Here is a 16,419-nt window from a genome sequence, read left to right as displayed (position 1 = left end):
CTCCCCAGTTAACTGGTGCTTCTCTTCAAGGTACCGTACATACATACTTGGGGCATTTGTACTCAAGAAGGGGGACAAAAAGAGAAGAGAATTATTTTTTTCAAACATATCAGCCAGTGTCTTGTGACCTGTGATGACCTCCATCAGCATCTCACAGCCCTCACATGCAGTCAGTCAGTGTCCAGGAATACCTCCTGCCCTGGAGTGGTTAATTGTCAGAGAGTGTCTTTACTGAACTCTCCGTTCCTGTGCTGTATAACTTTGAATGTGCAAAGGTGCCACAAACTGCCCACTGGACAAGAAGGATCTGAACTCATTCAGCAATAGCCTTTTGAGGACCACAGCGTCCCTGGCTGGGACTGAAATGGGTAGGTATGTCCCCTGCTTTTCTCTGTGCAGGCAGAATAGAAACAGTCCCCTAGTGTTTCTTGTCCCTTGCCCTGTAACTATACTCCTACTCACAGACAGCAGCACCCCGCCAGCACTGAGCCCCACTGCACAGCAATGTATATGATGTTTTAAAGAAGCTCCCGGGTGAATTCCCTTATCGCGTGAATGTGAAACCTTTTTTCTTCTTTAACCACAAATTACAAATAGCAGAGCTGCTGAATTGCTTGTCTAGGTTCCTGCTGCTTTTGGTTCCCTTTGTGTTCTCTGAAAGCACATTTTCTCTCTCTCTCCGTGTGTGTGTGTGTGTGTGTTACACACATGTTCTCTCTCTCACCACTGTCATGTTCTCTACTGCTGACAATATGCCTTCCCTGCCAAGTAAAGCTCAAACAGCAAGAACCAAAAGAATAAGCTCCATTAGTAATAGACAATTAAGAGGTGACTTTAAAGGGGGAGGGAGAAAAGTACCACTGACGGACTTTTTGCATCTGTCTGCTGAGCTTTTTGTGCAGTGGTTTGAGCAATCTGGATGGTTTGCCCTTTTACCCTTAATTCAGCAGCAACTACAAAAACAAAAGGGCTGGATCTGTGACAAATGAATGTGGTGTGAGCAAAGTGTTCATTTGTTCGGTGAAATCACAAAAGGGCATGAAAATAATAATAAAAAAACCCAGAAAACCTCATCTGCCCCATTGGAGGAGAAATGAAGTATTTTCCTGGAAATGCACTAGTGGAAATTTCAAGTAGATCTAATTTCTCCAAGTTATTGTTCAAGGAATTAAATAGATGTTAAAGAATATGCTCTTCTCTAAATGCCAAAGTGTTATGATTTAAAATACATTAGCAGATTTCAAATTTTGATCGTCCAATTGGCACTCTAAACCACAGACTCCCCTCCTGGTTCAAATCCAACCACTTCAGCATTTTTCTTTTATCAAATTAACTTTGCCTTATGGTGTTTGTCAATTGTAGAAAGTGTAAACAGGAAAAATGCAAACAGTTGTATCATATTTCATCTTGGGTTAATCAGCTTAAAAATTATAGATTTTTATCACATCAAAAGTGATGGTTTGACTGTCCATATGGCTACTCTGCTTTCAAGTGAGGGATGGGGAATGCTTTTGAGATGTTAGTAAAATGTAGCTTTTTTTTTTTTTTTTTTTTATTATTGACCATGTTAGATCTGCAACTTTGCATCATTTTTGATGCGTGTAAAAGCAAAATAGCACACAAATCTAAGAGTAGCACTTCATTTCTGTAAAATATTAAAGATCGAGAATAGAGAGAATTTTATTTAGACTTTTCCCAAGCTAAAAAGTATTATGTACATTGTAAAGAGTAAGAATGCAGTACAGATTAGAAATAAACCTGCTACGCTAATATCTTGATGAAAGATACAGTAGAAATTGGTTTTATATACCTGCCATTCTTTTCATACTCAGAGCACTTCAAAGCACTCTACCAAGCAGTGAGTTGTGTTGTAATGCAGGGCAGCCAAATGGGCAAGTCATAAGAGGTTCCCAAGCAACTTTTGCTGAGCTTTGGAAAGTACATGTAGGTCACAATCTGGTAATCAGAATGATGTGGGCATTTAATAAATTCATATGCAGTGTCAGTCAGCCACTAGATGTCTCCACCTACTGCATAGAGTTACATGTAGTTTCTGGTAAACAAGAACTGGAAAGCTGGGATTCGAATTGTGTAGAAAATTTGTTTCTCTGTAACTTTTAGGGTTTTTCCAAAAACAAAAAAATCCAAAACATATCTCCTGTTTAAGACTATGATTCTGTACTATGAGAGGGTACAAAAGTGGATTTATGCAGACATGTTTGCATGTTCAGGATCATAATCATCTGATTTCTTAACACTATCAATAGATGTTTTGAAAGTTCTTCAGTATTTGGTCCTTTATATGTGATATAGCATAATTAATGTACACACACAGAGTCACTAATAACTGTGATTTTTTTTTTTTTTTTTTTGCATCTGAGTCCATGAAGCTGGACCCTTGTGCCTACTGATATTCGTGGGGTTCCCCATGGGCACAGTGAGTCACCTGCATGGAATAAGTTACAAGACTGGAGTGCATCATTAGTTTGCTGAGGTTTTTCTATAGATGATGTAGAGGAGAAGGTTGAGGACAGATTAGTGCAGGGAGACAGGCATTCCATGCTTAAGGGGAGACATGCATGCAGAGACCTTTGCATGAGAGGTTGTGAAATGGGTATAGACAGATGGCAAATAGCTGTTCCTTTTGAAAGCTGTAGTGTTTGTTTATTCCTGATGTAGCATCAGAGGATGAGGACATGGAAAATATCCAGTGGTTTAAGAAAAAAAAGAAAAAGGGAGAGAGAGAGAAACAATAATAAAAAAATTGTGTATTCTTTTACTGTCAGGCAATCCATAGCTCTTTAAATGACATGTCCACCCCAAACCAAAGAAGAGTCAAACAGCAATTAAAAAATTAATTAGGAAAAACTATAAAACCACAGAACTACAGCTACAGACTGTCATAAACTTTAGGGCAAAGGGAAAGGAACTGCTGAGTTCTTGCTGAATGTCCAGGTAGGTGGAAGACAACTGTTTTGTCTCGGTGTTCTGCTAATTGCCGTGGGATCTCTTAGTAAAACAGAGACTGAGAAGTGGGACTGGGATGAAAACCTGTTTCACAATCAGCAATTATGCTAGCTAAAAGCCATCCCCAGTAGAAACTTGGGCCTAATGACCCAATCAGATATACCAGGGTAATGGCTCCTTTGGCTTCAGATACTTCTAAGCAAGAGAAGAATCAGACCTCTGACACTGAAAAGTGTTCAACATTTGCAACTGCTATTGTCTTTCAGGAACAGGTCACACACAGAGGTGTGATCCAGTAGTGGTGTGAACCTGGCAGTGGGCAGTTGGAACTCTACAGTGCTAATCCTGGCTCACCCCTTCTACGTACCTTGGGCTTGTAACACCTGAGACGGCCATTCTGCAGTCTGGAGGGGCCTCAGCTAGGATCGTAGAACAGCCAGTGGCTGTATTAACTTGCTGCTTGTGCATTTTGCTAGGCCTGGGGTGGATGAAGGGACATGAAGTCCTTTCTGGCCCAGTGCTATGCACATCTGGATCTCTAGACATATGGGGATCCCTCCATACTTCCTGAGGGAAGAGGCAGGGGAGTGCTACTGCAGAGGGGCGTTTGATCCACCGCCTCGTTTTCTGGGTGGAGAGGGGTTGTCTAGTCATGTGAGGCCAAACATCCTTTCATCCGTATTCCAGCTACGTTAAGACACCTGGCTGTCTCCCTGTTCTGATGCTGTAAACTGAGTTAGCCCCTGTCCTGGTACCTCTTCCTCTATCATTGTACAGCGGTTAACCCACCAGGGTCTGATCCTGACTGGGGCTTTTGGATGCTACTGTAATGATTAACACTGTCACAGCTACAGCCATTCCAGATGGGTTTTCTTCCTCAATCTGAAACAGTCTGGTCCCACTCCTCTATAGTTCATTGTTATAATTGTAAGCTCTTTGGGGCGGGGACTGTCCTTTTTGTTCTGTACAGCACCTCGCACAATGGGGTCCTGATCTATGACTGGGACTCATAGGATATGTCTATGCAGCTATTAAACACCCACAGCTGACCTGCGTCTACTGACGTGGACTTGCCGGGCTGTTTAATTGCGGTGTAGATGTTCAGACTCAGGCTGGAGCCCAGCCTCTGGGATCCCATGAGTGGGCCCAGGCTCCATCCCAAGCCTGAATGTCTACACTGCAATTAAACAGCCCCGTAGCCTGAGCCCCACCAGCCTGAGTCAGAGGACATGGGCCAGACCCGGGTGTTTAATTGCAGGGTAGACATACACCTGAGTGTTACTATAGGATTCAGTGCAAGCTGAAGGCTCTGTATCTAGCTCATCTGCGTGTCACGTCAGAAGATTAGAAGCATTTTTCAGCTCACGTTTTATTTAGGAAGATTTATGAACATGGGAATGGGGGCAGGGAGGAAATAACCAAAATCCGCTAAACACCACTAGCGTTTTAATTGTATTCTATGTTCCAGTAATTGAGCCCCTCCAAAGTGCTTTTGCATTATTTAATTACGTACTCGTAGTTCCACTCAGGCTAAAAGTAAAACAGCAGATGACCTGATGAATACTCCAGCAGAATTTCCCCATTAACAAGATATGAATAATTGCATTAGTGTCAAATGGTAAGTACCTAGTACTCTCTGTCATAGAGGGGTGGCCTGGACACTTAATGTCTTTTGTGCTATTAGATACATCACGCTTAGCTGTGGTACATCTAATCAGCTCCCGTGAAATTGCATGTACGTGTTAGTTGCAGGAGCCACCAAGAGAATAATAATAATAATAAAGCAAATACCTTTTCTGCCACTGAAAATGGGTCTGGGATACCCCTGTTATCTGACATGGAGATGGTGTGTGTACTGATTTATTACGAATCTCTGTTGGGGCTTTAGGTTTGTATTTCAAATCAGAAACAAAATTTTATCATGCAATTGCAAACTTCATCTGTTTCACTTGATGAGAAATAGTTCCTGAAAACTTCTTTGCAACCTCAGCTGGAAGATTCTCCTGAGTGTCAAGTGTAGTTTTGCCTTGTAACGAAGATACAGAGCCATGTGTTCAAACTTGGGCACCTCTCTTCAGCAGCCTAATATCTTTTGTTGTAGGCAGACTCACTCAGCATCTGTATAGCACTTTACATGTTCAGTGATGGTGATGCTGAAAAACATTTTGTTGCCTCCTTAGTTTCTCTGTGTCAGCAGTTGCATCTGAAGTGCAGGCTGCCAGATGCTCGGAGGAGAGTCCCAGATGGGGAATATGCACTGTCAGAAAACAAATATTACTTATGGTGAGCCTTAACCCTTAAAGCGCTAGGGGAGAATAGAATTCTCCTTTGTAACCTTTGCTCAATTCTCTCTTGACTATTTTCTCTTCTTTCTCCCCTCTGGCAGAAGCCCTTACTGCTTCTCCACTCCTGCTTTAGATCCTCACATCAAAAAGCATCCTGTAGTCCTTATGTGAGTATTTCCCTTATTAAATAATGTGTGTTGTCTTATTGCAGAAGGCTGTTCCAACTGCATTGTTAAGACATGGACAGTGATACATTAAGGTTTTGTATTTATCATGCCATGGGCCTGAGGTGTCTATATATGGATGTACAATATCAGCATGCACAGATGTCTAAATTATGCCTAGGTCTGACTGAAGTAGGATTTCCCTTCAAAATTGCTGCATTCCCCCCAGATATCTTTCTTATTGAATATTCCATTTATGTGTACTGCCATGAGCATTGATTGAAGTTACCAGATGTTGCCCTTTTTTCAACTTGTGCTTCTTGTCTGCACCTGTCATAATTGCATTACAAGCAGGAAACTTGGAACTTTTATGCAAAGCATCAGTCGTTCACTCAGTGGCATGGGCAGGAATGGATTATGAGTTGGGCTTGGAGCAAATCTGCTTGGGTGGGTAGACTAGTAAAAGGAGTGCTGTAGTGTGGAGACCCTAAGACACTACAGGCAGTATTTTAGGCACCCTTTCTCTGCACTGACACAGAGTGTTGCAGCAAAGTAGCTTCCCCATAAAGACAGTGGGGCTGGTCTTGATGTGCCCCTGTCTATTACAGCACCGGCTTTGAGTGGGCTTCTCTTCAAGGGTATATGAGGAATTAGGCTTGCTTTGATAGGAATAGAAAGGAACAAGAAGACAGTAATTTAGTACTAAAGGGTTAGTACAGCACCTGTTTGTTCCATTGCCCCCATTTTTGGGTGCCTATAACTAGTGTCATCGTCAACTAACTTCAGATTTCCTGTGTCCTCCCACCCATATGACAATTAAGAGTTAAATTAAAAATAAAGGTGGCTGGGAACAGTTAGGTGGGCAAGGAAACTGTATTTAAAAATGAATCTAGGAGCTGTAAGCTGCCCAGCATCTCTCCGTGCTAGGGAAGGGATGGAGGTGGCAGGCCTGATCTTTGTGTCCCTATTTACCGGGCTGGGGTAGTGCTTTAAGGGATGAGGGTGGCGGTGCCCTGGGGTCCGAGCTGAGATTTGCACTGGAAGGTGGGACCTGCCGTCGGTGTTTAAAACTAAAGAGCTCATTCTTGACATTATTTCTGCCACTTTTGCACTTCTGATGGGGGCGGCGCTACCCCAGATTTGCACACCCGTGTAAATACAGCCACGTCTTCTACCCCTACAGTCACCGGGGCTAGGGCTCGGTCTCACTCATAGGCCCACACGTGATGCGCTGGAAGACAGTGTCTGAGGGGCTTTAAAACAAACAAACCCCAGAAAGAAATTAGAAGCCCCCCTAGCCCCCCATGAGGCTTGGAGGCTGCCCTCAGCAGCAGGGCTGGGGCCAGGTTTATCTGGAGGAGCTATGGCTGGAAGAAAAGACTAAAGGCGGGGTCGGGGAGCGGGGGGTTGGGGGGGGGGGTTGCAAGAGGTCAGCTGGGAAGGCAATCGAGGCAGCAGAACGAGGATGGGGGGCGGGGGGGAGAGAGCCAGCCATGGGCGCTGTCGCATCCCGGGCAGCTTCTCCCGGCAGGCAGGGCAGCAGCCTGGGCCATGAGTCGGGGGGGGGGGGGGAAGGAGCAGGGCGGAAAGCCAGGGGGACGGAAGGGGCGAAATAAGCCCGTTCTGCAGCGGCCGCTCCCATCCGGCTGCCAGGGTGCACCTGCTCCATCCATCCATCCATCCCTCCCTCGGCCAGGGCCGGGCTCTGGGTACCACGTTCTCCTCCCGCCGCCAGGCCCCGCCCCGCCCGTGCCTCATTGGCTGCCGGCGGCGGAGGAGGAGGAGCGGATGGGGGGGGGGCTCGTTAGGGATGCTGGCTCGCAGCTGCTCCTGCTAGTCTGGTGGCCGCGGGATGCGGGATGCGAGCGGCGAAGGGCCGGCGCCGGGGAGCTGATGGGCTGGGGGCAGCCGGCGCCCCCTGAGCGCCTCGCCGGCCCGCTGGAGCTGCAGAGCCCCGGCCGGGTCACCCCCCCCGCCCATCCCAGGGGAGGCTAGAGCCGGGCTCGCCCTGGAGCTGTGAGAGACTGAAGGGAAATTACCCCCCCCCCCCCCGTGTCCCCTGGCCGGAGCGAAGCGGGGGGAAGGCGCTGTGCAGCGAACATGGGGCGCGGGGCTGCAGGCGGAGGGTGTCCCGCACACCTGCTGCTGTTGCTGGGGCTCTGCAGCTGGGCTGCTGCCCTGCGAGGTGAGTGCAAGCGGGGGGGGGGGGGGGGAGACGAGACCGCAAGTCCCGGTGCGAGGGAGCCCCGTCCGGCGGCGGGGTGGGGTGGGGGGCGCTGGGAGCTGTCTGCGCCCGAGGTGCTGATCGCAGCCCGCGCTGCGCGTTGGCTGCTTTTCGGTGTCTCTCCCAGGTCAAGGGAAACCCTTCTTTTGTTGTGGTGGTTTGTTGTTTGTTGTTGCTTGAGTGTGTGTGTGTGCGTGCGGTGCACGCCTGGGGAATTATTCAGCGAGTCTCCAAAAATAAAGAGGGGAGGTTCCTCCCTCCCTCTCGCCAGGCAGTGTCACCTTTCTTCCTGATCCGTCTGCTGCCTGGAGCTGTTGGCACGCCGCGAATGGGGGATCCTCCTTTGCCCGGTGCCCCTCCACGGGGCTGGCTGGTTTTAAAGAAAAGAAGAGACAGAGGGCGGAGAGGATCTAGGGAAGAAAAACATGTTCTGCTGCAGGACGGCGTGTCCAGTTCATGTGGGGTGGGGTGGCGTGGGGGAAAGAGAGGGGCTTGCGGTGGAAATCGTGGCCAGTAATTCGAATCCTTAATGAGAGCAGAGGTGGTTTGCCACAAGACGGCTGGTTTTGTAGGCAGGCAGCGAGAACTACAGGCTGTGAAGTAGGTGACTTTATGTAGCAGGAGCGTCCGTTGGACTCCAGTGTGTGCACGTACCCTTTGGACAAAATCCCTAAGCATCCTGTACCAGAGCCTGACTTTACAACCCTGTGTGGCAATGAGAATCAAGTACTTTTCAAATAACACTCCTATCTGGGGTACCTTTATTTTTGGTATGCATTGATTCCCACATTTTTATTTAACGTCCTTCTGCTAGAACACGCCAATTAGAGAATCTGCAGAGAAACTAGCCAAAGAATATCAACAGCTCAGCATCTGGAATCCCTGACACCTTGGCTGTTATATCTGGACTTCTCACAAGCAGTGAGTTGGGTGGAGGGGGCAGGTAGGGTAGTGTTATGTTTGCCATCCTTCTGAAGGAAAATATCTGCTGTTGGAAACTAGTGTTTTTTAGTTGATTGTTACTTTAGATTGGTACATCAGTTGTGATTGGCTTCTTTTCCAAATTAAAGTGATCAAAATCTGATGCTGCCTGAATGGATCCTGAAGGAATCTCTTGAGACTGTCTGTTGTGCAGAAACAAACATGTCTGTGTAGGTCTCCATCCTTGCTATGTGTAACTATGTTCATCATTCCATTTTCTTTCCATATACTTTGTTGGTTTAATCTTTATAAAATAAGTTTATTAGCACCTAGCTGATAACATCATGCTACTGTTCCTGTGTGTCTGGCTGTCCACCCTCATCTGCTATTCCATAATAAAACCAAGTGGTTTGATTAGCATAAAGATAATGGTGTCTGCTGAAGACATATGTGGGAAGATTTGGGGGATAATTAGGTAAAGGATAGTATTTAGGAGCCTTGGGACAAAAGTTCCAATACATAAAAATTGAACTTTGTTTTCAGGATTGACTGTGACAGGGGAACAAAGTGCAGTTTAGCTTCTTTTTCACCCCCTATGTGTCCAGAAATATAGTAATTTATATATGGCTCCTGGGAAAAGTGTGTGTATTTAAATCTGTAATATTAGAAAGTGTGGGGGAAAGGGAGGCATAAGGACTTTCTTCTGCACACTTTGAACTTGGCCATTTTCTTCAATTGTAACAGGATCAGGGCCCTATCTCCATCTGAATTTTCACACTACAGGTCATGTGTGGCAGGCCGCAACTCTTCTTCTGTCCTGTCTGTTGTTAGAAACAAGGTTCAGCTACTTAATTAAAATGTACCATACAGGATGTGTTAGATACCAGGCTGATGTGGAATTGTTTTTAGACATTATTATGAGGGATAGCAAAGTATTTTTAGAATCACTGCAGTCTCTCTCTCTCTCATTTTTTGGTGTTGCATAGTGTTTACTTGTAGCTTTAGCTGGAGCAGTTAACCCCAGTTACTGACCCATTGAGCTATAAGATTACGGTTTATGAAGTTGTCGTAGAGCCACCTCTAAGAGAAATTGCATTCCAGAGTTCCACTCTGCGTAGGGCTTAAAAGCAAAATGGAATGATTGCAGATAATCTTCACATTGCATTTTAAGTTTATTAGAATTAATATGTGTTCATAGCTGCAGGCTTTTGTTTTACCATAAACATTGTACACAGAGATAATAGTCATTTGAAAAATGGGACATAGAAAGTCACCACTATCTCCCTTTTAATTAACTCATTAATGCATGGAAAACTGTAGCTTTGATGTGTCCATCCCCATATCCAATATAAAGATGCCTGCAAAATATAAACATCCTTCTCTCAATGTCTTGTTTTTAAAGCCCGTGGCTGTACATTGGGTGGTATTGCTAGATCTAAGTACATTTTGTTCTAAATAAGAATCATTAAGAGTTTTCCTCCTCCTTCAAATGGTGCCTATGCATTTACAGCGCTGCATGACAGCCACTGCATATTGCTACTGATTTTATGAAGATTAAGTGCACCACTAACCCATGTAATGGAATAAGGATGGGTCTGTGGCCAACAAGGTATTGGAACAATATCTGCTTTTAGTCTAACACTTCAGGTAATGTGTATGTAAAACCGAGGACAAAAGCAGTCTGGATAGTTGCATAGCTGAGACACTGGTCAGGATTTTGTGGACCAGTAGGGCAATAGAATACAATTATTGGAGAACAATACTCTTGGAGATAGAAGGAGAAGTAATGCTTGCTGGAAAAAGGCAGAAATACTGCATTCCACATGTAATCGTCTTGTGGTTAAGGTAGAGGACTGGTAGTCAGGAGAGCTGGATTCTAATCCCATCTATGCCACTGATTTGCTGTGACCTTGTGCAAATTAATTTTACCTCTCTGCTTCAGTTTCTCTCATCTGTTAATGGGACTCAAGTTTCATAGGGGTATTGTGCATCTGAACTCTTTAGTATTTGCTATGTGCTTTGGAGTCAGTGGATTGGAGCTCTAACTGTTCTCTATGGCATTTCATTTGAGGCGTGTTACTGTCTTCCTGTGGCCAATTCCACTTCTGTGAATATGTGGAGTTGTTAGAGTGGGGTTTTCAAAAAAATGGTTTTATTCTGCATTTCAAAGGAATATACTCTTTGTATGTTGTTTTCTGGAGAGTCTCACTGGGGTTCATTTCTTTGTACCTGGTGCCCTGCTGAGAATGAAGCTTCTTGGTTATTAAAAATACATTTAACAGTTTACAACTTGAAACTGGGGGGAAATATTCCAACCTGCCAAGTGCTAATTGAATCCACACAGTGTCAACATACTGATTTGTTTGATCTTTTTAAAGTCCATATGTGGTGAATGTGTTGTCTAGATGTACATAATACTCTAATTATTTGATGTAGGGGATATATAAAATGTAAGTAAATAATCTTGGATAATATTTATGGACCATTTGTGTGATTTGGTTCAAAATATGTTGTTTAAGACATCCTCTGCATTGTCATTCTGCTTATGGACTTAAGGTTGGAAAGAAGATCGTATGGTCCATCCGTTTGGTATGCAGTGTGTAATGCCTTTCAAGAGTGTTTCTGTCATTCTTCATGCAGTTGCACACACAAATTACCTTCTGAGCAGAAAGATGGCTCCTGAGCCTAACACTTGCTGTTTCTGTTCATGTCATCATGTTTACTTAGTAGTTGATACCTGCCCTCGCTATACCCTTCAGAATGATGCATGCTTGGTATACTCGTAGTGATATATTAGCTCCACTTCACAGACTGGGAAACTAAGATTCAGAGAGGTAAAATGACTTGCCTGAGGCCAGAGAGGGGATTCTGTATCAAAACTGAGCCTAAGATGCAGAGGTCCCTGGTCCCAGTCCTGTATTTGAACCACTTGACCATTTTCCTTCATCTTTTTCTTTATGAATGCAAATATAGATTTTCTAATAATTCTTGTAAGTCAACTCCGGAGATCTTCTCGCATCTTTGTTGACCTCTTTGATAACTTTCCCAATTCATTATCCTCCTGGTAATATATTGCCACAAATTGTGCATGATAATTTAGCGGGCTGGGGTGATCACACCTGTAGAATGTCAGAATTTCTTCCAGCATGAATGGGCTCTTAATTCTTTACATCAGAGGGCAACAGTCACTGTAGCATCTAGATGCAATAGGTAGGTGCAACTTATTGTTTTGTTTTGTTTTGTTTTTAACAGCACACTTGTTGCATAGCAGAGTACTTTTGCACATTACTACTTGGCAAAGAAAATACAGTACACTACCTCTAACTTATTGCAAGTCAGTATAACTCTGCACCGTAACTTCCCTCTTCTGTGGCCAGACATCAAATCAAGATGTACCATATAATACTGTCATGGTACACAGATCTGCAAACCAGCTCCATCATATACCTGCTTACTAGATGACATCTGTCTGTGGACATGTTCTATTCACGTAATTAGAACTAGCATAACTCTTCCTTTGTGAAAAGTTCCAGAGGGGTAGCCATGTTAGTCTGTATACAGCAAAAACAACGAGAGTCCTGTAGCACTTTAAAGACTTCATCAGATGCATGTAACAGAAATCAGATAGGAGGTGTATATATATACATCCAAGGGTAAGAACTATCTGATTTGTACTTCATGCATCTGACGAAGTGGGTTGCAGCCCACGAAAGCTTATGCCTGCAGAAATTTGTTAGTCTTTAAAGTGCTACAGGACTCGTTGTTCTTCCTTTGTGCTAATCTATTCCTGAGATTTTATGCTTTGTCTCTTCTTTACATGAATGTGCTGCTGCGTGCATACTTTCTTGATAATGAGCTGGAGGGATGTATAATTTATTTCTTTTCATATATAAAGAATAGCTCAAGTTCTAACGGGAGTGAAGTGAGCTTAGCATGCTATGAAAACAAGTGTCCTCCATGATACTGAATTTCAGATCTTGATGGACTTTCACTAATGCAGAATGGAAACTGCTAACATAATGATACTTTCATAGTGAATTACAAAAGACCAATACAAATAGTATGATATCATATACTAAGATGGAAAATTACTTATGGTACAAGGGATCCCTCAGGGCAATTTGATGTATCTTTTCTGTATTTTTAGTGCTGCTTGCTGAGGAAATGTGGAGTCAGACTGAGAGCAGAAATTTAACACCAGAGGCTGCTGTTTCTGTTGTTTTGGATGTTGCTGCTCTTGTAATGGAGCAGATGTTCAGATTCATTTATAGCAAATAGAAACTTGTTTCATTTTCCATGTCTACTTTTAAAGACTTTTTCTTGTGCCGCATTGTATGGTATGGCCTACCCATATAGTATGGATCTTTGCAAGAATGCTGGTTTTATATTCTGTTACAGATCATTAAAAGACAATAAGATACATTGTAATGCATGTTGCAAGTAGATTATAAAAGTAGCTAATAGTGCAAGCAAGTCTAAACTTATTATTTCACCTTTGTAACATACCTATTAACTTTAAATTTACATTTTTGTCCTCCCAGCCTTTTCAATGACATCCAAATATCCAGTAATTTTGGTGATGTAGGAGAACAGAAATTGCCATAACCAATCAGACCAGGGGTTCATCTAGTCCAATATCCTGTCTAACAGTACCATATGCTTGGGAGAAACACAGCAGTAATCAGCTATGGAAGATCTTCCTCATGTGGGAAACTTTTTTTCTAATTCTTTCCAAAACAAGTAAACAAATACCCCCATCTCTCCCCTGCCCCCCCCCCCATCTACCTAGAATTGTTGTATATGTCCCGTTATCTATATAAATGTCTACTCCTCTCTTGAATCATACCAAGGATACCTGTGGCAATGAGTTTCACAGGTTAATACACTATTTTAAAAAATCCTTTTATAAGTTTTAACTTTGACTTTTAATTTCATTATCTATCTACTTGTTATTGTTTTATGGGAAAGGATAAATAGGAGCTCCTGAATTAAATTTTCCATCCCATTCATTACTTTGTATACCACTATCTTATCTCCTTTCTAAACTAACCCTTTCCATCCTTCCTATAAAGACATCTTTGTACCTGTGTTAATTTTTGTCACCTACTTGGGAAATCTTATTTCTGTTCTCTTTCTCTTTTAAGACAGGGTGACCAGAATTGAACACAGTACTACAGATAAAGACACATACGTGTGTGTGTATGTGTGTCTTTCTATATATATGGCATTATCATAATCTAAGTATGTTATATCCCATCCTTCATACACTTTTTCTAAATGTTTGTCTGCTGTTGCACATTAAATAGAGGTTCTCATTGAGCTGTCCACTGTGGTGTCTTGGTTGTGTGGTTTTTTGTTTGTTTGTTGTTTGGTTTTGGCAAAGAACAGGAGCGTCCTTATTCCTGGTAAGCAGAACTTTGTGGACACCTGATTTATGTCTAGCCTTGAAGTTAAATCCCAGAAACAGTATATGCAAGTGGAAAAATACTTTCATAAGATTTGCCTAAATAAATCTGACCATCCTTGCATATTGTTGAAAGGGCTCAGATCACTCAGGCAGGGTGAGTAAGAAGGTAAATGACATAGCAGGATGGGATAACTGCATGCAGCCTAGACTGAGGGGGGAAAAAAAACCAAATCCCACCTTCTAGGCAAAGTTGTTCTCATGGCTGCCTTTAAGAGTCCATCAGCTGCTTGCTACCATCTCTTCTGCATCTTATAGTCTGGGTTGGAGTGTTCTAATGAGAAGACTTTTTTAGTAACAAAAAGAAAGCTATGGACAGTAATTCTACGATTAGAGAAGCAAAATGTTCCTTGGTCATTTATAAATTATTAGCAGGCCTTGCCTTTAGAGAGGAAGGCTAATCTTTTGGTTAGGGCAGTTGCCTCAGGAGTTCTGAGTTCAGTTCTTAGCTTTGCCACAGACTCCTTCTGTGACCTTGGGCATGTTACTTAATCTGTGTGCACCTCTTGACCCCATCTGTAAAATGGGAACAATAAGGCTTCCTTTTTTATGCATTGTCCATTTGGATTATAAACTCTTTGGGACAAGGCCTGCCTTACCATGTGTTTGTGCAACATCTTGTACAATGGTGCTCTGATCTTGCTTGGACTGTCTAGGAGCTAGTGTAATACTACTAATTTGCTGACTATTACTATTTGTTTCAGGAGAAGATAGTTAAAAATAAAGCAAATGATTTTAAAATGAACATATGGAAATTAGGGGCTAAAATACAGTTGACTTTGAATGGGAATTTGGTGCCTGACAGTCCATTTGTGCTTGGAAAGCCTTCTCTGAAAAGGAATTATTTGCAGATGATAGAATAATAAGCCTGGTGTTGGAAGACTTTGGGCATTGGGATGGGACATAGAATGCACTAACAACCAGTTCACCATTTTCCATCCTGTCAAGGTTGGTAGCAACCAAAAATAGTTACCAACTAATGGCTGGCTGGCTTGTAAGAAATGAGTTGGAGGCTCAATTCAATTCCCAGTGAGCAGTGTCCATGTCACACAAACCCACCACCATCACTGGAAAAAATCTTGTCACAGAGGCCCACAAACAGCTGGGCTTGGAAAGTAATCCATCCTACTGATGACGGTGGAAACTTGCACTACTGCTATTTGGGCTCTATTCTTTCTGTGTACGAAGAGGGTTTCTGTCTGGTTCCTTTTATGAATGCACAGTTCCCTTAACCTATAATTCTAGAGAGAAAGCAAAACATGTGTACAGTGTCACAACTAGGAAATCTTCCCAGACAAAGAAGAGGGAGGCAGTGTGTTCTAGTCGGTAAGGCACTGGGTTGGAATGCAGAGGGATCTGGATCTATTCCCAGCTCCTACTTACTTTCTCTATGACCTGGGCAAATGACTTTAGCTCTTTGTGCCCCGTGTTGTCTGGGTTTTGTTTGTTTATTTTTTAAACACAGCCAGTTTAAAAAATATGCTGTTTATTTTTACTCAAGTTTAGGATGACAGTCTTTCTAGTGCTGAAGAATCATGAGAGAACTATGTTGGGTCATTGCAAACAAATGAAAAATCAAAGCATTCATTGTTTCTTTAAACATGTAGTAAGATCTAAAGCTTTAAAGAAAAAAGTTAATGAGCTTTTGTTTTTCTTCCTATCCAACTTGTTTTATCATCAATTTGTGGCTTCTTTCAGGGTATTATCATAACAAGATATTAAAATCTCTTAAATTGTGCTTGACAAGAACTTCAGCGATACAACACAATCTGCCCATTCTCAAATGCTTATCATGCTGCGTATCCTAAGGCACTTTACAATCCATAAAACACTCAAAGCAAAACTCCTATTCAACTGAATAAAACGTAGAAAAGAAACCTTAAAACCAAGTTTTGGGAATGGAAAATGTCTGCTTCTATGCTTAAACAAAGAGTTCCAGCTCCGAGAGGTACCACAACTGGAGTCCAGAGACCTAAATGTCTTCCGGTGTGCACCAAAGAGATGTATCTAAGTCTTGCATCCACCACCACCTCCTCACACTACTGTGTAAGGAGTCAAGTGGTCATGTAAACCCCTAGGATTTGATTAAAGGAAGGGATAACCCAGAAACCAAATTTGAATAAAGAGTTTTCTCCTCTGGGAGAGAGAAAATATTAACAGGTATTTGCTGAGGTTTCTCCTTGGTATAGAAAAATTATATATTATATCAGGCCAGAACTTAGCATCTACACTTTGCATGCACACGCGTGCTCTAACCTGCATTACAAAATATGGATTTATATGTTAAAACAGGCATACAAATACAAGATGCAATCTGGGCAAAGAATTCTGGACCCCTAGCCTATCATGTATGCTTCCAGAGACTGCTTTTGTACTGTGCTCAGAAGAACGCTG

The 16,419-nt window shown here is 42.9% G+C and overlaps 1 long non-coding RNA gene across 1 annotated transcript in view; it reads left to right on the top strand.

The window, feature by feature from the left end:
* The window catches only part of LOC137150052 (uncharacterized), a 316,781-nt gene extending 303,811 nt beyond the window's left edge, over window positions 1–12,970 (top strand). Inside the window, exon 4 of the long non-coding RNA XR_010918883.1 lies at window positions 12,709–12,970. This is a non-coding gene — a long non-coding RNA (uncharacterized lncRNA). The remainder of the gene's footprint in view (window positions 1–12,708) is intronic.
* Window positions 12,971–16,419: the final 3,449 nt, after the last annotated feature.

Source organism: Emydura macquarii, unplaced genomic scaffold, assembly GCF_026122565.2.
Source record: "Emydura macquarii macquarii isolate MOO-44397 ecotype Brisbane River unplaced genomic scaffold, CSIRO-AGI_Emac_v2 contig_113, whole genome shotgun sequence".
Classification (NCBI taxonomy): Eukaryota; Metazoa; Chordata; order Testudines; family Chelidae; genus Emydura; species Emydura macquarii.
This window is presented reverse-complemented; position numbering and strand designations above follow the sequence as displayed.